This window comes from Bison bison, unplaced genomic scaffold (genome assembly GCF_000754665.1).
Source record: "Bison bison bison isolate TAMUID 2011002044 unplaced genomic scaffold, Bison_UMD1.0 scf7180017864157, whole genome shotgun sequence".
NCBI classification, from domain to species: domain Eukaryota; kingdom Metazoa; phylum Chordata; class Mammalia; order Artiodactyla; family Bovidae; genus Bison; species Bison bison.
The window spans coordinates 223234-243277 of NW_011494729.1; positions in this window are offsets into that span (position 1 = coordinate 223234).

Consider the following 20044-nt stretch of genomic DNA (forward strand, 5'->3'; position numbering starts at 1 on the left):
TGTTCATTGGAAGGACTGATATTGAAGCTGAAACTCCAATACTTTGGCCACCTCATGTGAAGATTTGACTCATTGGAAAAGACGCTGATGCTGGGAGGGATTGGAGGGCTGGAGGAGAAGTGGACAACAGAGGATGAGATTTCTGGATGGCATCACCGACTCGATGGACATGGGTTTGAGTGAACTCTGGGAGTTGGTGATGGACAGGGAGGCCTGGCGTGCTGTGATTCATGTGGTTGCAAAGAGTTTGACATGACTGAGTGACTGAACTGAACTGAACTGATGGATGTATATACTATCTACATGCTGACAGTTTCATATCTCTGTGTCGGCATCTCTTCTGAACTCCAGATGCACATGTGTGTTCTCAGTCATGTTCGACTCTGCCACCCCGTGGACTGTAGGCTGCCAGGCTCCTCTGTCCATGGGATTTTTCAGGTAAGGATACTGGAATGGGTTGCCATTCCTTCTCCAGGGGATCTTCCCAACCCAGAGATTGAACCCACATCTCTTGCATCTCCTACGTTGGCAGGCAGATTCTTTACCCACTGTGCCACTTGGGAAGCCTCCCAGTTATACCTGTCAATTCCCAATTCAAAATCTCCACTTGAGTGTCTGATGGATGTATCCAAGTTAACAGGTCCAGAACTTAGCTTGTTTCTCCCGTCAAACCTTCTCCGTCTATCTGCTTCTTCTCATTTGATGGCAACTTCATCCTTGTAAACGATCAGGCATGGTGGTAGTCATCTCAGTTCCTCTCTTTGGCTCACATTCCATATTTAATCTGTCAGGAATTTTGTAGGCTCTATATTTAAAATATACCCAATATCTTTTATCATCCTCGTCCACGCCATCACCGCCTTTCACTTGGGTTACTGCAGCAGCTTCCTGCTTCCATCCTTGTCCCCTCCCGAGTAGGCAGAGTGGTCTGTTAACCTGCAGTCAGGTCAGCTTGCCTCTCTATTGAAATCCTTGCAGTGGCTACTGTTTCATTCAGACGAAAATGCCCAAGCCCTTGAGATGGCCACAGGACTCTGCACTAGAGGTCCTCGGCCTTTTTGGTATCAGGGACTAGTTTCGTGGAAGGCAGTTTTTTTCACAGACCTGGGGAGTGGGAAGGACAGTTTGGGGATGATTCAAGCACATTACATTTATTTTGAACATTATTTCTATTATTATTGCATCAGCTTCACCTCAGATCATCAGGCATTAGGTCCCAGAGGTTGGCGACCCCAGCTCTATACAATCTGCCTGCCTCCTCTTATTTTAGCCTAATATTCTCCCTCAGGGCTTCTCTGGTGGCTGCTCAGTGGTAAAGAATCTGCTTGCCAATGCAAGAGATGCAGGAGATTTGGGTTCGATCCCTGGATTGGGAAGATCCCCTGGAGGAGGAAATGGCAACCCACTGCGGTATTTTTGCCTGGGAAATCCCATGCACGGAGGAACCTGGTGGGCTACGGTCCATAGGGTTGCAAAAGTCAGACATGACTGCACGCGCACGCGCACACACACACACACCACACTCCCTTTGACTTACTGCACTCCAGCCTCACTGGCCTCCAGCTTGTTGTTTTAACAAGGTCTGTTTCTTCTTGTCTCTTTTTTTTTATTCAGATATCTGTGCACTATTCTCCTCATCACTTTTAGGTTTGTGCTAACAGGCCACCTTCCAAATAAGGCCTGCTGCTGCTGCTGCTAAGTCGCTTCAGTCGTGTCCAACTCTGTGCGCCCCCATAGACTGCAGCCCCCAGGCTCCCCTGTCCCTGGGATTCTCCAGGCAAGAACACTGGAGTGGGTTGCCATTTCCTTCTCCAATGCATGAAAGTGAAAAGTCAAAGTGAAGTCGCTCAGTCGTGTCCGACTCTTAGTGACCCCATGGACTGCAGCCTACCAGGCTCCTCCATCCATGGGATTTTCCAGGCAAGAGTACTGGAGTGGGGTGCCATTGCCTTCTCCGAATAAGGTCTACCAGGATCTAATTTAATCGCCATTTGCAGCCTACTCCCAATGCACTTTCAGAGGCTGGCCTCTACATGGAACACAGTACGAACAGTGTTCTTGGCACTGCAGAAAGTAGCATTCCCTTCTTACATGGGTAGTATGTAACCAACCAAAGTGTTACACTTGCTGTTTTTCTCCCTTAACTAATATGTAAGCTCTCCAGGGAGAGGAATGTTTGTACTCCTTGGTGTATCCTAGATATATTGAACAATCCATGCGTACACATAATGGGTACTTAGTGAATACTTGTGCAATGAATAGACAAGGAGATTGTTTTCAGTTCTTTGGTATTACAAATAATATTTGTAATAGAGCAGTGAGTACCTGCGGAGAAGGCAATGGCACCCCACTCCAGTACTCTTGCCTGGAAAATCCCAGGGACAGAGGAGCCTGGTGGGCTGCAGTCCATGGGGTCGCTAAGAGTCGGACATAATTGAGCAACTTCACTTTCACTTTTCCCTTTCATGCATTGGAGAAGGAAATGGCAATCCACTCCAGTGTTCTTGCCTGGAGAATCCCAGGGACGGGGGAGCCTAGTGGGCTGCCGTCTATGGGGTCACACAGAGTCGGACACGGCTGAAGCGACTGAGCAGCAGCAGCAGCAGCAGTGAGTACCTGTGATGATTAATTTTATGTGTCAAGCTGACTGGGCTAAGAAATGCCCCGACATTTCATCACACATTATTCTGGGTATGTCTGTGAGGATATTTTTTTGGGATGAAATTGACATTTGAATCTGTAGACTGCATAAAGCAGCTGGCCCTCCCTAATGCAGGTGGACCCCATCCAACCCTGAATAGGACAGAAGGCTGGAGGGAATTCTTCTTCCCTGACTGCTTGAGACTTTGGTCTTTTCTGGCCTTTGAACTCACTGAAATATCAGTTTTTCTTGGTTATTGAGCCTGCTGAATTTTGAATTGAAACTTATACCTTCAGCTCTCCCGGGCCTTCTGCTTGACAGCTGCAGTTCTTGGGACTTCTCAGCCTCTATAATTGCAGGAGCCAATTCCTTATAATAAATCTCTTTATGTCTGTCTATATGCATGTTACATGTATGTGTCTGTCTACCTACCTATCGATAGTTACATACACATGCGCCCTATTGGTTCTGTTTCTCTGTAAAACTGATGAATACAATATTCTTAGCTTGTCTCCTTGTGAGCATACATAAGAATTTATCTAGGTAGATGATATGGGAGAGAAATTGCTTGGTTTTAGAATGCAGACATTAAATTTTACTAGATATTATAAAGTGCTATACTAATCTATATTTCTTTCTGCAACTGTGTAAAAGTTTGTGTTCCCGCATCATTTTGCCAACCCTAATAACCAACCTGACGGTTTTCATTTTTCTTTCTTTCTTTTTAAAATATTTATTTATTTGGCTGCACCGGGTCTTAGTTGGGACCCTCAGAGTCTTTGATCTTCACTGCAGCATACAGGATCTTCAGTCGTGGCATGTGGGATCTAGTTCCCCAACAGAGCCTTAGCCACTGAACTGCCTGAGAAGTCCCAACCTGATGGTTTTGAAATGGTATCTTTTAAAATGATTTTGTCCCTCACTGTACTCGTTTTACCTATATGAAATTGCATTTTTGTGAGCCAAAAACTATTGAATACTGATAATTCAATGGGGTCTAATCTGACAGTGACTATCTCTGCAATTACAAACTCTTTGCCATTCATATTTCTTCCTTTACAAATTACTTGTTCATATGATTTCAACATTTTTCTATTATATTATTTCCCCCAACCCCCTCATGGCCTTTCCCCATTTTTGCAATTCTTCTTTATATGAATACCCTTTCCTGGTCTATGGTTGGGAGTGTGTTTTCTCATACAGATATGTGTTATTTTAATGCCATCATATTTACCATTCTTCTATGATTTGTACTGTTATTGTCTTAAGAACTTCAACCATACCCTGAGGTCATAAGTATATTATCGTATATTTTGGTCTATCATTTACAAAATTTTTATTTTAAATTGAAGTATAGTGTCTCAGGTGTACAGCAAAGTGATTCAGTTTATACATATATGTGAATATACATATATATTTTTTCAGACTTTTCCATTATAGGTTATTACAAACATTGAATATAATTCCCTATAATATGCCATAAATCCTTGTTGTTTATCAATCTCGTATACAGTAGTGTGTATCTGTTAATCACAAATTCCAAATTTATCTCTCCCTCTTCTCCTTTGGTAACCATAGGTTTGTTTTCTGTTTGTGAGTCTGTTTCTGTTTGATAAAGAAGTTCATTTGTATCTTTTTCTTTTAGATTCCACACATAAGTGATTTTGTTGTTGCTCTTGTTGTTATTGTTCAGTCTCTCAGTCATGTCCAATTCTTTGCAACCCCATGGATTGCAGCACACCAGGCTTCCTGGTCCTTCACCCTCTCCTGGAATTCGCTCAAACTCATGTCCATTGAGTCGATGATGCTGTCCAACCATCTCATCCTCTGTCACCCCCTTCTCCTCTTGCCCTCAATCTTTCCCAGCAGCAGGGTCTTTTTCAGTGAGTTGGCTCTTCTCATCAGGTGGCCAAAGTATTGGAGCTTCAGCTTCAGCATCAGTCCTTCCAGTGAATATTCAGGGTTGATTTCCTTTAGGATTGACTGGTTTGATCTCCTTCTTGTCCAAGAGACTCTCAAGAGTCTTCTCCAGCACCACAGTTCAAAAGCATCAATTCTTTGGTGCTCAGCCTTCCTTATGGTCCAACTCACATCTGTACATGACTACTGGAAAAACCGTAGTTGATATGACATTTGTCTTTCTCTTTCTGACTTCCTTCACTTAGTATGATAATCTCTAGGTCCATCCACATTGCTACAAATACCATTATTTCATTCTTTTTTTATGGCTGAGTAATATCCATCATATATCTGTATCTATATCTATCTGTATCTATATACTACCCTTTCTTGAACCAGTCCTCTGTTGATGGACACTGGGTTGTTTCCATGCCCCGGCTATTATAAGTAGTGCTGCTATGAACATTGGGTTGCATTTATCTTTTCAAGTTAGAGTTTTCTCCAGATATATGCCCAGGAGTGGGATTGCTAGATCATATGGTAATTCTATTTTTAGTTTTTAAAGGCACCTCCACACTGTTCTCCACTGTGGCTGCAATTTACATTCCCACCAACAGTGTAGGAGGATTCCCTTTTCTCCACATCCTCTCCAGCATTCATTTTTTGTAGCTTTTTTCCCCCACATTGTATGACTTGTGGGATCTTAGTTCCCCAACCAGGGATTGAACCTGGGCCCTTGGCAGTGAAAATGCAGAGTTCTAACCACTGGACAACCAGGATATCCCCTGCAGACTTTTTGATGTTGGCCATTCTGAGCAATGTGAAGTGATAACCTCATTGTGGTTTTGCTTTGCATTTCTTTAATAATTAGCTACGATGAGCATCTTTCCATGTGCCTGCTGTCCATCTGTATGTCTTTGGAGAAATGTCTATTTAGGTCTTCTGCCCATTTTTTGATTGGGTTGTCTATAAATCTTTAAAAGTTTTTCTTTTTCCATTAGGTTTGGGATCATTGTGGAAATTTTTTTGGTATTCCAGGGTATGGTGTGTGATATGGATGAGAGAAGGGGTCTTATTTTTCCATGTGGATTGAAAACTTTATCCTTTCCCCATCAGTTTGCAATGCTATCTCCATTATCCTAAGTTCTCCTAAGAAACGTGGGTTTCTTTTGGCTCCCTTTTATGGCCCACTGGTCTATTTGCCTGTCCTTGCACCAATAACACACTTACTAATCACTGTAAGTTTATACTGAGTTTTGATAAATGAGAGGGCAACTATTCTTGCCTTTTCATCAAATTTGTCTTACTGTTCTTGTATTATTTCTTCTTTCAGTATTGGATAGAATTTTGCAGTGTGTTTTAAACTGAATTTGCTAGTCACTTCAAATATACCTTTTCATAAGGAGGAAAATATCTTTAACTTTGTTCCTTTGTTATGGTTGAGTTAGAGTGAGTTACGTGGAATTAGTGAATTAATTATCACCTCAGCCAGCAGGGAAAATCAACAGTCCATGACAACAAAAAAAAGGTTATGACAATAAGTGATCCATTCTCTACAGCAAATATTGTGACTTTCCTATTACAAGCATGTTCCCAGCAGCAGAGTTACAAATCAACAGTCTCTCAAACAATTTAAAATTAATATTACAGGAAAACATGATGACTTCATGATGTCAAGGTACAGAGTAAGTACACATTTAACTTTTTATAATCATAGGCCTTTATGTTTTTATTAATCTTTCCTTTACCTACCTAACAAGATGTAAGGGCTCATTCAGGGTTTGGAAACAGACTTCCTAGTTCTCCCCGCCCCGCTTCTCCAAGTTCCTGACTAGCAATTGCTAGCTGTTCCTGGCAGCCTCTGCATCAAATGAGCCTTGCTATCCAGTCAGTGAATTAATTAGTATTCAGCAGTTTTCTTAATGATAGCTTGCAGATCTCTCATAATCTCTACTTTGGAAGTTAATTTACTATTTAATTCATCTATTAAACTTGGTGGAGAGAATCAATTTTTTTTGTTTCAATAACTATTTTTAATTTCTGTAAGTTTTATCTGTTTTTCATTCTTTCCTGTTCTATTTTCATAGTGTCTTATTCTTTTATTTTCTATTCCTTTCTTTTAAAAATCTCTCTAATTTTTAAATATGCTTATATCATAGTATCTTTCAGACTATCCTTGAGGGGCTAATCCTGGTGCATCAATGGGAATCATGTGTTCGGGTATATTACGTATTTTTTTTAAATTTGTGGTTTACCACTTAACCTAAAGTTTTATCTCCTGTCCGTGAGTGTCATTAAATCCAGGCTCCTGGTGTTTAGTACCTACTGTTAGGTCCCCTGGGAGCAGCATATCTATGTGCTTTCAACCATGGGCATGGTCAATTCATGTGCGTCTCAGCCTGCATTTCAGATCACTCTTTCTCAGACACTTGTTTTCTTTTTCTGTGTTCCTTTATGTGTCATTTCTCTGGGTTTATAGTATATGGCATTCTACTTCAGGTCATTCTTCCATGGTGCCAGATCTGGTAGTTAAATTTTTGAAATAAAAAAAATTTTTTACCTAATTTTTATATATATATTGCTGAAAAATCTAAAGTCAAAAAATTATGTTCTGCTTGAAGAGATGATTACCATTCAGTTCAGTTCAGTCGCTCAGTCGTGTCTGACTCTTTGCAACCCCATGAATCGCAGCACGCCAGGCCTCCCTGTCCATCACCAACTCTCGGAGTTCACTCAGACTCACATCCATCGAGTCAGTGATGCCATCCAGCCATCTCATCCTGTCATCCCCTTCTCCTCCTGTCCCAAATCCCTCCCAGCATCAGAGTCTTTCCAGTGAGTCAACTCTTCGCATGGGTGGCCAAAGTACTGGAGTTTCAGTTTTAGCATCATTGCTTCCAAAGATCCCAGGGCTGATGTCCTTCAGAATGGACTGGTTGGATCTCCTTGCAGTCCAAGGGACTCTCAAGAGTCTTCTCCAACACCACAGTTCAAAAGCATCAATTCTTCGGCGCTCAGCTTTCTTCACAGTCCAACTCTCACATCCATAGATGACTACTGGAAAAACCATAGCCTTGACTAGACGGACCTTTGTTGGCAAAGTAATGTCTCTGCTTTTCAATATGCTGTCTAGGTTGGTCATAACTTTTCTTTCAAGAAGTAAGAGTCTTCTAATTTCATGGCTGCAGTCACCATCTGCAGTGATTTTGGAGCCCCAAAAAATAAAGTCTGACACTGTTTCCACTGTTTCCCCATCGATTTCCCATGAAGTGATGGAACCAGATGCCATGATCTTCATTTTCTGAATGTTGAGTTTTAAGCCAACTTTTCCACTTTCCTCTTTCACCTTCATCAAGAGGCTTTTTAGTTCCTCTTCACTTTCTGCCATAAGGGTGGTGTCAACTGCATATCTGAGGTGATTGATATTTCTCCCGGCAATCTTGATTCCAGCTTATGCGTCTTCCAGCCCAGCGTTTCTCATAATGTACTCTGCATATAAGTTAAATAAGCAGGGTGACAATATACAGCCTTAATGTACTCCTTTTCCTATCGGGAACCAGTCTGTTGGTACATGTCCAATTCTAACTGTTGCTTCCTGACCTGCATATAGGTTTCTCAAGAGGCAGGTCAGGTGGTCTGGAATTCCCATCTCTTGAAGAATTTTCCACGGTTTGTTGTGATCCACAAGTCAAAGGCTTTGGCATAGTCAGTAAAGCAGAAATAGATGTTTTTCTGGAACTCTCTTGCTTTTTCCATGATCCAGCGGATGTTGGCAATTTGGTCTCTGGTTCCTCTGCCTTTTCTGAAACCGGCTTGAACATCTGGAAGTTCACGGTTCACGTACTGCTGAAGCCTGGCTTGGAGAATTTTGAGCATCACTTTACTACCTTGTGAGATGAGTGCAATTGTGCAGTAGTTTGAGCATTCTTTGGCATTGCCTTTCTTTGGGATTGGAGTGAAAACTGACTTTTTCCAATCCTGTGGCCACTGCTGAGTTTTCCAAATTTGCTGGCATATTGAATGCAGCACTTTCACAGCATCATCTTTCAGGATTTGAAATAGCTGAACTGGAATTCCATCACCTCCATTAGCTTTGTTTGTAGTGATGCTTTCTAAGGCCCACTTGACTTCACATTCCAGGATGTCTGGCTCTAGGTCAGTGATCACACCATCGTGATTATCTGGGTCGTGAAGATCTTTTTTGTATAGTTCTTCTGTGTATTCTTGTCATTTCTTCTTAATATCTTCTGCTTCTGTTAGGTCCATACCATTTCTGCCCTTTATCGAGTCCATCTTTGCATGAAATGTTCCCTTGGTATCTCTAATTTTCTTGAAGAGATCTCTAGTCTTTCCCATTCTGTTGTTTTCCTCTATGTCTTTGCATTGATCGCTGAGGAAGGCTTTCTTATCTCTTCTTGCTATTCTTTGGAACTCTGCATTCAGATGCTTATATCTTTCCTTTTCTCCTTTGCTTCTGGCTTCTCTTCTTTTCACAGCTATTTGTATGGCCTCCCCAAACAGCCATTTTGCTTTTTGCATTTCTTTTCCATGGGGATGGTCTTGATCCCTGTCTCCTGTACAATGTCACGAACCTCAGTCCATAGTTCATCAGACACTCTATCTATCAGATCCTGTCCCTTAAATCTATTTCTCATTTCCCCTGTATAATCATAAGGGATTTGATTTAGGTCATACCTGAATGATCTAGTGGTTTTTCCTACTTTCTTTTTATAATTACTATTAGCATTATATTAATTCTATTTAATTATCTTTGTAATCTTGTTTCTCTGTGCATATGTGTATATGGATGTGTGCGGGTGTGTAAACACTAATATAATTATTATTAAGTTAAAGAGGAATTATCCTCATTGTGCTATTTAATAACATGATTTTCAAAAATTAAATATAATGTCAAAATATTTACATATTAACCACTATATTCTTACTAGGTGCTTTTTAAAGGCTACAAAGTATACCATCATGATGCTATAATGTAATTTATTCCATCAATTGTGTTGTTGAACATTTTTAAAGTGTTTGTGGTTATAAACAATACTGATACAAATGACCTTAGAAGTGTGTCTTTGCCTGTGTCTTTGTTTATTATTTAGAATAAGTTGCTGAAAGCAGAATAGCTGGGTAATATGAATATTTTTGTTATTCACTGACAAATTGAGTTGTTTTCTTCTGGGACAATTATCAGCCAGACTCCCTTTCCTATATTCTTGTTTACCAGATATTGAAGATTGAAATGACATGAACATATATTTATATGTATCTCTTCCTAGAGCTGTAGGCATAACACTAACATTTTCTCCCAAGGTTAGGGAGTGAGTTTCTGGCATGTCTTTCCTACCAAACTCCACCCTGTCAGAGTTAATAGGAATTCCATGTGGCACACGTGCTCTGAAGCATCAGTACGTGCTCTGAAGGAGAAAGGGTTCTCTATGATTACTTTTCAACCTGAAAAAAAGTATATATGCCTCACGTTTATCTGCTCCACTTACCAGCACCCAGCCCCCATCCTGCCTCAATGAACTTAATAAGATTAACAGATGCTATTTCTTTTTTTAATATACTTTTTTATTTTGTACTGGAGTATAGCCGATTAACAATGCTGTGATAGTTCCGGGTGGACAGCTAAGGGACTTAGCCATCAGAATGTATCCATTCTCCCCCAAACTCCCCTCCCATCCAGGCTGCCACATACCACTAAGCAGAGTTTCTTGTGCTATACACTAGGTCCTTGTTGATTATCTGTTTTAAATATAACGGTGTGTACTGGTCCATCCCAAACTCCCAACCTGCCCCTGTGTGCTTAGTCGCTTAGTCATGTCTGACTCTTTGCAACCCTATGAACTGTAGCCCGTCAAGCTCCACTGTCCATGGGGATTTTCCAGGCCAGAATACTGGAGTGAGTAGCCTTTCCCTTCTCCAGGGATCTTCCCAACCCAGGGATCAAACCCAGGTCTCCCACATCGCAGGTGGATTTTATACCATCTGAGCTACCAAGGAAGCCCAAGAATACTGGAGTGGATAGCCTGTCGCTTCCCCAGGGGATCTTCCCGACAGATGCTATTTCTTTAATCTGTGTTAGTGTGCTGTCAGGTAACAGCATCATTCTGAGGTTACTAGGACTGAAGCACAGAACAATGATGAGAGATGGACAAAAAAATCTGTGAGAGAATATTTTTCACGTCTTCCAATTACAGCCCCTCTATACTTCCCTCTAAAGTCATTTATATAACAGAATGCTATATCAGAAAGCTCCAAGCTGGTTTATTACTCAAGTATTCTTCTGGTTAAATTGTAGATTATGTAAAGTCTTGCCATTTATTCTTGTTTAAAAACATTGAAAGGAGGCATGATATGACTCTAATAAATTATCATTAATTTTATTAAGTTTCATAATGGCATCTTGTCATAGAAGAATATGCTGTTGTTTAGACACTAAGTTGTGTCCAACTCTTTTGTGACCCCATGGACTGCAGCCCCCAGGCTGCTCTGTCCATGGGATTTTCCAGGCAAGAGAGTACTGCGGTGGGGTGCCATTTGATCTTCCCAACCCAGAGATCAAACCCTCGGCTACTGCACTGACGGGCAGATTCTTTACCGCTGAGCCAACAGGGAAGCCCGTAGAAGAATATACACATGGGAATTCGCCGGCGGTCCAGTGGTTAGGGCTCTGTGCTTTCACTACCAAGGGCAGAGGTTCTATCCCTGGTTGGTGCTCTAAGATCCTGAATGCTGTGCAGCGTGGCCAAAAACAATATGCATATGCATTTTAGACATGCATATCAAAGCACACGAAGTCTGGAATTTGCTCTAGAATTCCATGGGGTGGGAGGGAGGGAGGGGGAGAGGAATCGGTGGATAGTTGAAGCAAGTGTGGCAGAACTTTATGGGGCCATTGTATTATTCTCACTTTGAGAACATTTGATAGTTTTAAAAATGTAGTAAAAAGGTAGTTTCTTAGGGCAAGAGAGAGATGGAGAGAGATATTGAGAGGGTTTGATTGATTATCCTGTTGAATCTCTGAGTTAAAAAACCAAGGGAAACCTGTCTGACAAAGGGAGAAACCTGGCTGAAGTGGGCTTTGTTGTGAATGAGCCCCCTGCTGCCATCTAAGAGTAAGAGATTCCCCAGTGGCACAGGGATAAAAGAATCCTCCTGCCAATGCAGGAGGACCGAGTTTGATCCCCAGGTTAGGAAGATCCCCTGGAGAAGGAAATGGCAACCCACCCCAGTATTCTTGCCTGGGAAATCCCATGGACAGAGGAGCCTGGCAGGGCTACAGTCCATGGGGTGGCAAAAGAGTTGGACACAAGTTAGTGACTAAACAACAACAAGCCATCAAAGGGCACAAATAGAAGCAAGGCTGTGTCTTTGTAGATACATCCCTCTACCCCATACACATACGCAATTCCCATTGCTCTAAGCCTGTTCTGTAAGAATGCAGTTAACTTAGGATTTAATAGTGGGAGGAATATTAGAGACCATGTAACCTACACTTTTTCTTGAGTAAATGAAGAAATCAAGTAAAATACATCTATGTCCCTGCATAAGCGTCTTTTAAAATCTCATCTCATTTACCCTCACAACAGTTTTGAAAGGTAAAAACTGGAGATGTTGCTCTATTTTTATAAACGCAAGTGAGGCCTTGTGTGTGTGTTGGTGGGGGTGGGACAAGTGTCCTTGCCACTTTAAAAAGTCTACACTGAACTGACCTCTTTCCTTGAATTTAGACTTTTTTTTTTTAAATGAAGCTTTGTATATTGACTTTAAAATTTTTACTTACATTAATTTATTTGGCTGCACTGGGTCTTAGTTGCTGCACGTGGGATCTTTAGTGATCTTGGCATGTGGAATCCTCTTTTAGTTGTGGCAATCGGGATCTAGTTCCCAGTCCAGGAACTGAACCAGGCCTCTGCAGCCTGAGTTTGGAGTCTCAAGTACCGGACCACTGGGGAAGTCCTGAATCTAGGCCTTTTGAAATCTGTCCCAGACTCCTTGTATTGTATTTCGTAGAACACTAGGAATCAACAAGCCCTTAAACCAGAATAAAAAGTTATTAATATCACTGATATGTGAGTAGGGAAACTGTTCTGACGCCATCTCGTTTTTAAAATTGAAGGCCTAAGTTTTGATTCTGATATCATATATTCCCTTTAGCAGCTGTAAAATTGTGCATGTTCAAGTTCAAAAGTCAGTAGTGAAATATTTAAAGTTCAGCAGTGACATTAAGGTCTGGATGAAAATATGAGATTTTATTTGTAAGACAAGCAGAATTACAGAAATAATGTCACAATTTCTCCAAACCTAAGATACTCATCTGTGACATCTCTAATGAATTACCTCTGCCTGCTCCCCTGACTCCCTCTAGGTTCTATAGGTAATGTCAGCTTCCCAAGCACTTTGAGTGTTTTTCTCTTTTCTGGTTTTCCTAATGCTCCTTCCTCTTTGCATGCCTTCTCTTTTAAGACTGAGCTTGGATCCCAACTCCTCCAATTTGATGAAGTCTTCCTTACTGCATCATGAACTCTCCCTGTTTCCTTTGTTAACTTCTCCCTGTTAACAAAGTAACACAGATGGAGAGGCTTAAATGACCGAAACATATCTCATACTTCTGAGAGCAGGATCAGCTCTTTCTGGGGCTGTGAGGAGGGCTGTGAGAGCCCTTCAGGCCCCTCCCCTAGATTCTGATGCTTTGCTGGTGGTCTTTATTCCTTGGCCTGTGGCGGCATCACCCCCAGTCTCTGCCTTGGTCTTCACATGGTGCTCTCCCTGTGTGCATGTCTGTCTCTAAACATCCGCTGTATTAAGGACACCAGACACATTGGACTGGGCCACTCTATTCCAGTTCTACCCCATCTTAACAAATGATACCTGCAACAGCTTCTTTCTTTTTTTTTTTTCTCTAATTTTATTTTATTTTTAAACTTTACATAATTGTATTAGTTTTGCCAAATATCAAAATGAATCCGCCACAGGTATACATGTGTTCCCTATCCCGAACCCTCCTCCCTCCTCCCTCCCCATACCATCCCTCTGGGCCGTCCCAGTACACCAGCCCCAAGCATCCAGCGTCATGCATCGAACCTGGACTGGCAACTCATTTCCTACATGAATTTTACATGTTTCATTGCCATTCTCCCAAATCTTCCCACCCTCTCCCTCTCCCACAGAGTCCATAAGACTGTTCTATACATCAGTGTCTCTTTTGCTGTCTCGTACACCGGGTTATTGTTACCATCTTTCTAAATTCCATATATATGCGTTAGTATACTGTATTTATGTTTTTCCTTCTGGCTTACTTCACTCTGTATAATAGGCTCCAGTTTTATCCACCTCATCAGAACTGATTCAAATGTATTCTTTTTAATGGCTGAGTAATACTCCATTGTGTATATGTACCACAGCTTTCTTATCCATTCATCTGCTGATGGACATCTAGGTTGCTTCCATGTCCTGGCTATTATAAACAGTGCTGAGATGAACATTGGGGTACACGTGTCTCTTTCCCTTCTGGTTTCCTCAGTGTGTATGCCCAGCAGTGGGATTGCTGGATCATAAGGCAGTTCTATTTCCAGTTTTTTAAGGAATCTCCACACTGTTCTCCATAGTGGCTGTACTAGTTTGCATTCCCACCAACAGTGTAAAAGGGTTCCCTTTTCTCCACACCCTCTCCAGCATTTATTGCTTGTAGACTTTTGGATCGCAGCCATTCTGACTGGTGTGAAATGGTACCTCATAGTGGTTTTGATTTGCATTTCTCTGATAATGAGTGATGTTGAGCATCTTTTCATGTGTTTGTTAGCCATCTGTATGTCTTTTTTGGAGAAATGTCTATTTAGTTCTTTGGCCCATTTTTTGATTGGGTCGTTTATTTTTCTGGAGTTGAGCTGTAGGAGTTGCTTGTATATTTTTGAGATTAGTTGTTTGTCGGTTGCTTCATTTGCTATTATTTTCTCCCATTCTGAAGGCTGTCTTTTCACCTTGCTAATAGTTTCCTTTGATGTGCAGAAGCTTTTAAGGTTAATTAGGTCCCATTTGTTTATTTTTGCTTTTATTTCCAATATTCTGGGAGGTGGGTCATAGAGGATCCTGCTGTGATGTATGTCGGAGAGTGTTTTGCCTATGTTCTCCTCTAGGAGTTTTATAGTTTCTGGTCTTACGTTTAGATCTTTAATCCATTTTGAGTTTATTTTTGTGTATGGTGTTAGAAAGTGGTCCAGTTTCATTCTTTTACAAGTGGTTGACCAGATTTCCCAGCACCACTTGTTAAAGAGATTGTCTTTAATCCATTGTATATTCTTGCCTCCTTTGTCGAAGATAAGGTGTCCATATGTGCGTGGATTTATCTCTGGGCTTTCTATTTTATTCCATTGATCAATATTTCTGTCTTTGTGCCAGTACCATACTGTCTTGATAACTGTGGCTTTGTAGTAGAGCCTGAAGTCAGGTAGGTTGATTCCTCCAGTTCCATTCTTCTTTCTCAAGATCGCTTTGGCTATTCGAGGTTTTTTGTATTTCCATACAAATTGTGAAATTATTTGTTCTAGCTCTGTGAAGAATACTGTTGGTAGCTTGATAGGGATTGCGTTGAATCTATAAATTGCTTTGGGTAGTGTACTCATTTTCACTATATTGATTCTTCCAATCCATGAACATGGTATATTTCTCCATCTATTAGTGTCCTCTTTGATTTCTTTCACCAGTGTTTTATAGTTTTCTCTATATAGGTCTTTAGTTTCTTTAGGTAGATATATTCCTAAGTATTTTATTCTTTCTGTTGCAATGGTGAATGGAATTGTTTCCTTAATTTCTCTTTCTGTTTTCTCATTATTAGTGTATAGGAATGCAAGGGATTTCTGTGTGTTGATTTTATATCCTGCAACTTTACTGTAGTCATTGATTATTTCTAGTAATTTTCTGGTGGATTCTTTAGGGTTTTCTATGTAGAGGATCATGTCATCTGCAAATAGTGAGAGTTTTACTTCTTCTTTTCCAATTTGGATTCCTTTTATTTCTTTTTCTGCTCTGATTGAACAGCTTATTTCTAAATAAGGCTACATTCTAAGGTAAGAAGAGTGAGAACTTCAATATGTGGATTTTTCTGGAGACCCCAATTCAACCCATAAAATTCCTTCTTTTGAATTTTCTCCCCACTTCGTTTATATTTCGTTCATGGAACGTATCACATTCTGTGTTGTTAACAGTCTTGACTCTCCTCCTAGACTGCAAGATCTTCCAAGTCCGGTTCATCTTCATATAACCGGAAGTGCCAAGCATAGAGGATGGGTTTGTCAAGGGCCTTATATAGTTTTCACTATGGCTACCTCTGGTCCCCAGGTTAGGCTATACCTCCAAATGGCAACAGGCAGGATTTTATTAAAATAAAATTTCATTTTTTTCAGGTACATAGTCTGTGTACCTGAATGCTTGCAGTTAGGTTTGTGTACCCTTGTTGAAGGCAGGACAAACTGCTTGGGCTCTGAAAGTCAGGTGGACAACCCAGGCTGTAATAGTCCACTTGATGGTGTCAGCCAGGAGTGAGAGAGAGAGAGAGAGAGAGAGAGAGAGAGAGAGAGAGAGAGAGAAGCAAGTATGACTTTCAAAAAAAGCTAGGGAAGACTCTGAGTTAGTGGCTGAATGGGTGGATGCCTCAGGAGTAGTGGATAAAAGCATTAGGATTATAAGAGCATTCTGAAACCTAATGCTAATGTTCTGGGGACAGAGATTCTGCAGGATTTGAAGGGGAGGAGTGAGTATGAAGACAAAAACCAATTACCGGTAACCAGGATACATAACCTGGTTACCAGTAACCAGGACAAAGGGGCAAAATATCTGTGCCAGGGTCTATGCCAGCCCAAGGATCTGGACAACACAAGCACAGATGTCAGAAGCAAGAGATGAGTTTGATGATGAGCCAGTCCATTGTCTTTTTCCAGAAAGCTTGCATCATTGTGAAGGAAGTCCCCCCAGTCGGGAGGAAGGGATGGCTGGAGCAGGGAAGGATGGCATACTCCCCAGCCCAGCCTCAGCAGCAGACTCACAAAGGCCAGGCTTCATTTGCTGTTCATTCAAAGTACTGAACTAGACAACTAGCGAAAAAAGTCACGGTCCCTTCACTCAAGAGGCTTACAGATCTACAGGAAATAAAACACAGCCAAGGAAAAGTAAACAATCATCCGGGACCCCACATTTGGGAAAGTTCCATAGTGAATGGGAAAGGAGGTCCCTCTATTGATGGAGATGCCGTCTCCAAGTGTGGCCCTTGGACGGTGGCATCAGTGTCACCAGGAGCTTGTTAGAAAGGCAGATTCACAGGCTGCACTCCAGACTTATGAAATGGGGGTCACTGGAGGTGGGGCCAAGGAATCTGCATTTAACCAGCTTGGAAGGTAGGGGATTTCTTGTGCACATTGAAGTTTAGGAGGTACTGCACTTAGGAGCAGCCGGGAGGATGGGAAGCAGGAGGCAGGAAAGGAAATGGGGAGATGCAGACACGGAGTGAGTGATGTAGGAGAGACTTTGGGGACTGATTGTGACTTTACAACTTTCCAAGCCTTTAGTTGGGAGCTTGGAATCTGCAGGATGGAGAACAGGGCAAGTAGGAGGGCATCACACTCCCTTGGATGCCAGAACTTGATTCCATCGTTTAGATTAGCCTTTTCCCCAAACCAGAGATTCACCAAGAATAAAAGGATTCCAAGAACAGATGCCTTTGGGAAACGCTGGATTCTGTTCACACCTCCTGGAGATTTATAGTGCACATGAGCACGATAAAGACATCAAAATTCTTTTTTTTTAAATAGTGATCTATTTAATAAGTTTTGATCCTTTGCTCACTCAGCATGTGATCTGCAGACCAGCAGCATCAGTAGCACCTGGGAGCTTGATGGGAAATGCAGAGGGACTTCCCTGGTGATGCGGTGGCTAAATCTGCACACTCCCAGTGTAGGGGGCCCAGGTTTGACCCCTGGACAGGGCACTATTAATAGATTCCACGTGCTGCAACTAAGAATTCGAAGGCTGCAACTGAGACAGGGTGCTGTCAAATAAATAAATATTTTTTAAAAAAGAAAATGGAGAATCTTCGTCTCTACTCCAGAGTCAGAGGCTTCATTCAACAACATCCCAAGGTGACAGATATGCTCATTAAAGTTTGAGAAGAGCTGGTTTAACCCATTGTTCTGTGGAATTCACTTTGGAAATGCTGCTTTAGGCAATGAGAAGCCAGAGATTTTGAACAGGAAAGCAGCAGGATGAGAGCAGCCTTGTCCTGCACAAAGCCCCTGAAGGAGTCTTTCCCTTTCTCCTCCTGGTGCTCCCTCCCCTTGAGCACTTCCGGTCATTCTCCTCCACTGCAGGAGACCTTGTTCAGGCATGAAGCCCCACAGAGACTTTTCTGGGCAGTGCCACACTGGCGACCTGTAAACCACTGATCCGTGAGCTCCTTGCTCTCTTGAAACTCAAATAGCTTTCATCGACTTGGAAACCCAGCCATTGTTCATACCGATGATCAGATTCTAGTGCTTCATCCAAACTTTCAAGGCATCTTTGGATCCCCGTCATTTAACAGTCCCTCTGTGCAGTTTTTATGTAAGATCTACCAGGGTAGTCTTCTTTTCAAGCATGGTCATTTCATTACACTTTAAAAAAAAAAAAAACTTGAAAAATTATTGTGTTAAAGTGTCATTCTGAATTATTCGCTAGTTGTGTGCACTAGTCGTTTTTGAAAGCAAGAATCTTGCTAGTCAAGTTTTGAATCCCCCAACTAGAACTTAGGGGGTTACTGAGTAACAACAAATGGTGGACAAGCACAGGGTTTCCTGGAGCCATATGAGGTGGTGGCATTCAAAGGAACCCCGCTTGTTCACTGCATTTCAAAGGTATGAGCAAAGCAAAACCTTGTCCTAAAGGGGGTTAGCTGAGACGGTGACGGTTGAAAGGCTGAGAGATCCTGCGAGGACAGAGATTGTATGGGCACACCATGGTGTGTGTAGGAGAGATTTCTGGGGTGAAGGAGGGGCTGAATACATTCAGGGCTGGGGACACTGCAGGTAGAGACTCACACATGGGCCAGGGCAAGAGACCCGAGGACACAGGAGGCTGTTGCAGGCACGCAGAGTCAACCTGAAGTCCGGAAGTGGAAGACCTCTTTGCGTTCCCCTCCGACATCTGCCAGCAACGCCTGTCTTTGTGTTAACAGGAGGCCGGAAGGGGGAGCAAGTTAAAGAATGGGGGCCCGTTTCCTCTCTTTGTGCCCCAGTTCCCCCTCCTTTGTATACACCCTCCATCCTGAATAAGCTCTGATTCTCAGGACTAAAATGCACAGCGTGTATCCTGCCGAGACACAGATACCGCCCAGGAGAGCAGAGCCAAAGGATCCCCAGAGTGGAGAGGTGAGAACACCCAGGTAACGCTTGGGGGAATACAGTCTCTATAAAAGAACCTGTTAGCCTAATGAGGCCAACACTGACTTAAAGTTGTAGGTTCTTTCTCTCTCTTTCATCAAGAGGCAGAACTTGGAGAGAAGAGTGACGCGGCGACATGGTTTTAGACACACTGTGCAGCCACACAGCCGGGTGGGACGAGTCCCCTCCTTGGGCGTCTTGGGACCTGAGGCTGTGACCACAGAGATGTCCTGGCCGCGTCTGCCATCTAGCGCCTCGCAGGAGGGGTCACCACGCCGGTGTATCCCGGCTTCCCGGGTAAATGTTCGCATATAGACTCAGTGTGAGAGCATTATAAAATCAGCCAGATGGAGGTGAGTAGAGCAGATTCACGGCAAATTCTGTGCAGATCGATGCGAGTGGGAAAATACAGTTAAGTGGACCTGTGGGGGAAGATCCCCTGGAAGAGGAAATGGCAACCCGCTCCAGTATTCTTGCCTGGAAAATTTCTGGAGAGAGGAGCCTGGCGGGCTACGGTCCATGCGGTCGCAGAGTCCGACACAACTTAGCGACTGAGTGCGCGCGGGCGCGCGCGCGCACACACACACACACACACACACACACACACAGAGCATGTGCGCACCCCAGCTCTTCTCTTTTCCGCCCCCTGTCCTTCGCCTCCCCTGCCGTCCCCACTCTGCCCAGCCCTTCCTCCCGGGAAAGGTCAATCCTCAGCCACCCCTTGGTTCAGTGCACGCAGAGGCGGTCGGCCATGTAGAATCCAGTAGATATGATGCCTTCATATGAACAGACTTACATCTATGATTCATTTTGTAAAATAGATTTCTACGATAATAAAAATAACGCAGGCACATTGTGAAACCTTTGGAACGTATAGAAAAGAGAAAAGGGCCCACTGTCTCCGCATCCTGATTATTATCTGGGGGCAGGGGATGCCCGCTGGCGAGTGGGCTTAGATAAGAAATCCCAGCTTGAGAAGGCGTCCCATACGCCGTATGCGGCGCCTGCCAGAGCTGGGCTAGGACAGCACTCAGCCCCTAGGCGATCGCCGGGACTCCTACGCAGGGACTCCTACCCAGCAACT